The sequence below is a fragment of the Procambarus clarkii genome, chromosome 19 (genome assembly GCF_040958095.1).
Source record: "Procambarus clarkii isolate CNS0578487 chromosome 19, FALCON_Pclarkii_2.0, whole genome shotgun sequence".
Lineage (NCBI taxonomy): Eukaryota > Metazoa > Arthropoda > Malacostraca > Decapoda > Cambaridae > Procambarus > Procambarus clarkii.
The window spans coordinates 36,937,838-36,945,782 of record NC_091168.1 but is presented as its reverse complement, the minus strand read 5'-3'; positions in this window follow the sequence as shown (position 1 = coordinate 36,945,782).

Sequence of the window (7,945 nt, the reverse complement as noted above, 5' to 3'; positions counted from 1 at the left end):
TGTTCCTTCACTGTTGTCTTCCTCCTGATGTGACTGTGTAGTAGTTTTGGTTGGGTCTTGGGTTTGTTAGCTATATCATTTTCATACCTTTTCTCAGCTGCTCTTCTCACACTAACATACTCGTTCCTGGTTCTCTGGTATCTCTCTCTACTTTCAGGAGTTCTGTTATTACGGAGGTTCCTCCATTCCCTTTTGTTCAGCTCCTTTGCTTTCATACATTCCTTATTAAACCACGGATTCTTCTTTTGCTTCTCTATTTTCTCCTGTCGGGCCAGGACAAACCTCCTTACAGCCTCCTGACACTTTTGGATGACATAGTCAGTCCATCACGTCTTGTACGGACTTGGTTCTGAGTTCTGTGTCCCATTGTATATGCCTTAGGAATTTATTCATCTCCTCATAGTTTCCCTTTCGGTAAGCCAGCCCTCTGTTTCCCAGTTCTTTTTTGGGGGAGATAATTCCTAGCTCAACCAGGTACTCAAAGCTCAATACACTATGATCACTCATTCCCAAGGGGGCTTCCAACTTAACTTCCCTTATATCCGACACATTTAGGGTAAATATCAGATCAAGCAAGGCTGGTTCATCCTCTCCTCTCATTCTTGTCGGTCCCTTGACATGTTGACTGAGAAAGTTTCTTGTTGCCACGTCCAGCAGCTTAGCTCTCCATGTGTCTGGTCCTCCATGTGGGTCTCTGTTCCCCCAATCTATCTTCCCATGGTTGAAGTCTCCCATAATTAGTAGTCTGGATCCGTTCCTGCTAGCCACAGAAGCTGCTCTCTCTATTATATTGATGGTGGCCATATTGTTTCTATCATATTCCTGTCTGGGTCTTCTGTCATTCAGTGGCGGGTTATATATGACTACTACTATAATTTTCTGTCCTCCAGTTACTATGGTGCCTGATATGTAGTCACTGAAACCTTCACAGTTCTGATTTACCATCTCTTCAAAACTCCAACCTTTTCTTATCAGCAAAGCTACACCACCTCCTCCTCTCCCTTCTCTCTCTTTCCTCACTACCTAGTAGTACTGTGGAAACACTGCATTTGTTATGGTTTTCGTTAGCTTTGTTTCTGTGAGTGCTATTATGTCTGGGTTCACTTGTTTTATTTGTAATCCCATCTGTGCTAATGTACATTGCCTTGAAGCTCACTTTCTTCTGTTCATTTTCTAGTCCCCTTCTTGGCGAGCATTCTGCTGGTGGGAAAAACTGTTCACTGGGTGAGAAGATCTGTGAGGTGGTTTGCAGGGTCTCAGAGGATTTTGGGGTTGGGGGTGGGGGTGCAAGTGAAAGGGGGGACAGGTAGGGTGTGGGTTAAGGAGATAGAGGGGGACATGGAGGATACGGGGTGAGGGGGAAGAGGGAAAGGGAGGGTATGGGATGAAGGTGGGACAGGGGGGGGGGGGCGAAGGTGGGAGGGGGGGACATGGATTGAATGGGGGAGGGGTGATAGGGTCAGAATGGGGTGGGAGGGAGGAGGGAGGGTTAGGTGAGCATTTGGGTGGGGGCAGGTAGGTTGAGGGGAATGGAGGGTTTCTATGCAGAGGGGAGTGGTGGTGTTGCCCTCCCCTCTGGTGTTGCTAGGATGCTGGTTGTGGGTTCCCCTCTTGTCTCTGGGAGTGTTGTGTTGGGGGCTGCGATTTCCTGGTTTACTCCTCTCTCCCTGCGCTTCCTCCTTGCCTCTGCTGCCCTGGCTCTCTCCTCCTTCGTCCTGTGCCTTTGGAGGAATACTTTCTTGTATTCCTCCATGTACTGCAGATGACTCTTCCTTTCTAAAATAACCTCTTTGGTGGCCCTCGTTTGTAAACACCACCTTTACCAGTCGGTTTCTGTCCTTGCTGTACCTGCCCAAAGCATGTGTGTGTGTGTGTGTGTGTGTGTGTGTGTGTGTGTGTGTGTGTGTGTGTGTGTGTGTGTGTGTGTGTGTGTGTGTGTGTGTGTGCGTGTGTACTCACCTAGTTGTGTCTGCAGGATCGAGCATTGACTCTTGGATCCCGCCTTTCGCGCATCGGTTGTTTACAGCAATGACTCCTGTCCCATTTCCCTATCATACCTGGTTTTAAAATTATGAATAGTATTTGCTTCCACAACCTGTTCCTGAAGTGCATTCCATTTTCCCACTACTCTCACACTAAAAGAAAACTTCCTAACATCTCTGTTACTCATCTGAGTTTCAAGCTTCCACCCATGTCCCCTCGTTCTATTACTATTCCATGTGAACATTTCGTCTATCCCCACTCTGTCAATCCCTCTGAGTATTTTATACGTTCCTATCATGTCCCTCCTCTCCCTTCTTCTTTCTAGTGTCGTAAGGCACAGTTCTTTCAGGCGCTCCCTCGTTGCTCTGGGACGAGTCTCGTTGCAAACCTCTGAATCTTTTCCAGTTTCATTATATGCTTCTTCAGATGGGGACTCCATGATGAGGTGGCATACTCTAAGACTGGCCTCACGTAGGCAGTGTAAAGCGCCCTAAATGCCTCCTTACTTAAGTTTCTGAATGATGTTCTAACTTTTGCCAGTGTAGAGTACGCTGCTGTCGTTATCCTATTTATATGTGCCTCAGGAGATAGATTAAGTGTTACGTCCACACCCAGGTCTCTTTCGCGCGTCGTCACAGGTAGGCTGTTCCCTTTCATTGTGTACTGTCCCTTTGGTCTCCTATCTCCTAGTCCCATTTCCATAATTTTACATTTGCTTGTGTTGAATTCCAGTAGCCATTTCTCTGACCATCTCTGCAACCTGTTCAGGTCCTCTTGGAGGATCCTGCAATCCTCATCTGTCACAACTCTTCTCATCAACTTTGCGTCATCCGCAAACATCGACATGTAGGACTCTACGCCTGTAAACATGTCGTTAACATATACAAGAAATAGAATTGGTCCAAGCACCGATCCTTGTGGTACTCCACTTGTTACTGTTCACCAGTCCGACTTCTCGCCCCTTACCGTAACTCTTTGGCTCCTTCCTGTTAGGTAGTTCCTTATCCATGCTAGGACCTTTCCCCCCACCCCCGCCTGCCTCTCGAGCTTGAACAGCAGTCTCATGTACGGTATCAAAGGCTTTTTGGCAGTCCAGAATTATGCAGTCTGCCCAACCATCTCTGTCCTGTCTTATCCTCGTTATTTTATCATAGAATTCCAGAAGGTTTGTTAGGCACGATTTCCCTGTCCAGAACCCATGTTGATGTTTGTTCACAAACCTAATGTTCTCAAGGTGTGCAACCAGTCGTAGCCTAATTATTCTTTCCAGTATTTTACAGGGGATGCTTGTCAGTGATACAGGTCTATAGTTAAGTGCCTCCTCCCTATCGCCTTTCTTGAAGATCGGCACGACATTTGCCTTCTTCCAGCAACTGGGCAATTCTCCCGACATAAGTGACTCATTAAAGATCATTGCCAGAGGCACACTTAGGGCCTGTGCTGCTTCTTTTAGTATCCACGGTGATACTTTGTCTGGTCCAACTGCTTTAGTTGAATCTAGAGTTGTCAACTGTTTCATTACCTCCTCTGCTGTCACCTCTATATCTAGATATATCTATATCTAACCCCTTCCAACAATGGCAGCTGCTCAGGCTCGGTAGTGAACACTCCATGGAAACTGGCATTCAGTGCCTCGCAGATTTCCTTGTCACTTTCAGTAACCGGGTTCTTTACTAATCAAACAGAGTATGGGGCCTTAAAAAGGTTCTTCTTACTCGATCCCAGCAACACAATGGCAGGGGTCTCCAGCAACACACTGGCAGGGGTCTCCAGCAACACACTGGCAGGGGTCTCCAGCAACACACTGGCAGGGGGTCTCCAGCAACACACTGGCAGGGGTCTCCAGCAACACACTGGCAGGGGTCTCCAGCAACACACTGGCAGGGGTCTCCAGCAACACTGGCAGGGGTCTCCAGCAACACACTGGCAGGGGTCTCCAGCAACACACTGGCAGGGGTCTCCAGCAACACACTGGCAGGGGTCTCCAGCAACACACTGGCAGGGGTCTCCAGCAACACACTGGCAGGGGTCTCCAGCAACACACTGGCAGGGGTCTCCAGCAACACACTGGCAGGGGGTCTCCAGCAACACACTGGCAGGGGTCTCCAGCAACACACTGGCAGGGGGTCTCCAGCAACACACTGGCAGGGGTCTCCAGCAACACACTGGCAGGGGTCTCCAGCAACACACTGGCAGGGGTCTCCAGCAACACACTGGCAGGGGTCTCCAGCAACACACTGGCAGGGGTCTCCAGCAACACACTGGCAGGGGTCTCCAGCAACACACTGGCAGGGGTCTCCAGCAACACACTGGCAGGGTTCAATCACCAATACTTATCTAAGTATTACAGACACGTCCCCGTAGACCAAGATGCCGTATCACATCACTTATGGGGAGTAAAAATGTGATTAGTAAGACATCCTTCAACTACACAGGGATCGAATAAGATCACAGCCTTCCACTGGGGAACAGAAAATGGGGTCGGGTGCGCTCTGCAGATGGCGTCGACATCGTCACAGAGCGCATTTATATGTGGACGCATATGTGAATGTATGTGTGGTTGTATACACATTTCTGTGTATTTACGTAAGGTGAATGTTTGAATATGGGAATGTATGTATGGTTGTAAATTTCACTTAATATCTGAATTAAATTAACAGAGTTAAATCCATCTTCTTTTAACATTCTTCTTCTCTGCAAGATGCAAGAGTTAAGGACATGCAACAAATGTTTACATCGGCCGGCTGGAGACGTAACCCAATTGGTTGAAATTTGAATTAGCAAAACAAGTGATGACCAGTGATAGTCGAGTAAGATTTCAAATTGGCCAATCAGGGATGATCGAGTACACCAACCAACCAATCAGCGGGCAGAACCAGGAAATTATAAGGCAAAGATTGCAAGGAGCGACAGGACAAAGAACCAGTCGGTAGTTGATAAAGGGTTGCAATAACTTTTAATAGCCAGACATGAAGACAAACTGCAGTTGAATGGTACAAGAGTTTACAAGATTCCAAAATTCTCTTCGTCATGATCTAGCAAATGTGGCATAGTTGGGTTGTTTGTAGCAAAGGTCGGAGTAGTTGTGGAAACAGTTACAGAGGCATGGAATGGGCTTGGAAACATAACCAAAATATTTGTTTGGTTAGGTCAGTTACACTGTTGATAAGTATGGTTGGTGAACAGTTAGTGGTGGGGAATGTACGCATGGTTGCAAGATTTGACCAGTGTGGTGCCAGTGACAAAGAAAGGCGACAACCTCGCTATTTGCAGGGTCGGCGTTCGATCCCCGATGGCTCACGAGTTTGCGTATTATTCCTTCCCATCATCCATGTTTCCCATCTCATCGTTCTCATACCTGAGATCATGGTTCTCATAGACTTCACACCCTCACATAACTTCTATGACTTAACACTATGACAAGTTAACAAGATAACACCCGTGTTGAACAGTGGTGTTATCTTGATAACGGTAGAGTTGATGTTTGTGGTTTTAAAATAAATAAAATAAATAAAATGTTTATTTAGGTAAGGTACATACATACAATAAATTTTTACAAAGATTGGTTGACTTATAGGTAGAGCTAGTACATACAATGCCTAAAGCCACTATTACGCAAAGCGTTTCGGGCATAAAGGATAACCTAATAATTTAGGATAATTTAGGATAATAATAACCTAATAATTTAGGATAACCTAAACGGTCAACAAACGTGGCGTTTATCTATGAGAAGTGCAACATGGATACTGCACAATCATTGGAGATATTGTGTCATTTATAATCCCATGAGTTGCCATTTCCGGCAACACAAGCTAAGTTCTGCCTGGAACCACTTCAGTTTTTAGAGTGTAACGCTCTATAATGTGTGACTCTTTATCCCTTAGCAGAAGGCCTCACTTCCTATAGAGCACCATGCGAGCCTAGAGCTCTAATGGTGGCCGTGCCTCTGTCCCTGCGGCACGCCTTCATTCCTCTAGACTCTTAGAGCCTAGAGCCCCATGCTCTAGGCTCTGTAGAGACTCTAGACTCTTGAACTTGAACATCTTTTCTCACTTAGTGCGGCTTTGTTTACATTTGAATACTGAGTTTCACACAGAGAGAGAGAGAGAGAGAGAGAGAGAGAGAGAGAGAGAGAGAGAGAGAGAGAGAGAGAGAGAGAGAGAGAGAGAGAGAGAGAGAGAGAGAGAGAGAGAGAATCCACTTCTCTGATATACTAATCCAATCATATTTTTAAGGCTGTATATTAAACTTCATTTACATCAGTAAAAAAATACACACTGCTCTGAAGGTCATTAGTAATTTAATGTTTTGATATTGTAGGACAAGCCACCACTACACACCCACCATGCAACACTACACACACCCACCATGCTCCAGTACACCCACCCACCATGCACCACTACACCCACCATGCTCCACTACACACCCACCATGCACCACTACACCCACCATGCTCCACTACACACCCACCATGCACCACTACACCCACCATGCTCCACTACACACACCCACCATGCACCACTACACACCCACCATGCTCCACTACACACACCCACCATGCACCACTACACACCCACCATGCTCCACTACACACACCCACCATGCTCCACTACACCCACCCACCATGCTCCACTACACACACCCACCATGCACCACTACACACCCACCATGCTCCACTACACACACCCACCATGCACCACTACACACCCACCATGCTCCACTACACACCCACCATGCACCACTACACACCCACCATGCACCACAACACACCCACCATGCTCCACTACACACCCACCATGCTCCACTACACACACCCACCAAGCACCACTACACACCCACCATGCACCACTACACACCCACCATGCTCCACTACACACACCCACCATGCACCACTACACACCCACCATGCACCACTACACACACCCACCATGCTCCACTACACCCACCCACCATGCTCCACTACACACACCCACCATGCTCCACTACACACCCACCATGCACCACTACACACACCCACCATGCACCACTACACACCCACCATGCTCCACTACACACCCACCATGCACCACTACACACCCACCATGCACCACAACACACCCACCATGCTCCACTACACACCCACCATGCACCACTACACACCCACCATGCACCACTACACACACCCACCATGCACCACTACACACACCCACCATGCACCACTACACACCCACCATGCTCCACTACACACCCACCATGCACCACTACACACCTATCATGCTCCACTACACACCCACCATACACCACTACACACCCACCATGCACCACTACACACCTATCATGCACCACTACACACCCACCATGCACCACTACACACACCCACCATGCACCACTACACACCCACCATGCACCACTACACACCCACCATGCACCACTACACACCTATCATGCACCACTACACACCCACCATACACCACTACACACCCACCATGCACCACTACACACCTATCATGCACCACTACACACCCACCATGCACCACTACACACCCACCATGCACCACTACACACCCACCATGCACCACTACACACCCACCATGCACCACTACACACCTATCATGCACCACTACACACCCACCATACACCACTACACACCCACCATGCACCACTACACACCTATCATGCACCACTACACACCCACCATGCACCACTACACACCCACCATGCACCACTACACACCCACCATGCACCACTACACACCCACCATGCACCACTACACACCTATCATGCACCACTACACACCCACCATACACCACTACACACCCACCATGCACCACTACACACCTATCATGCACCACTACACACCCACCATGCACCACTACACACACCCACCATGCACCACTACACACCCACCATGCACCACTACACACCCACCATGCACCACTACACACCTATCATGCACCACTACACACCCACCATACACCACTAC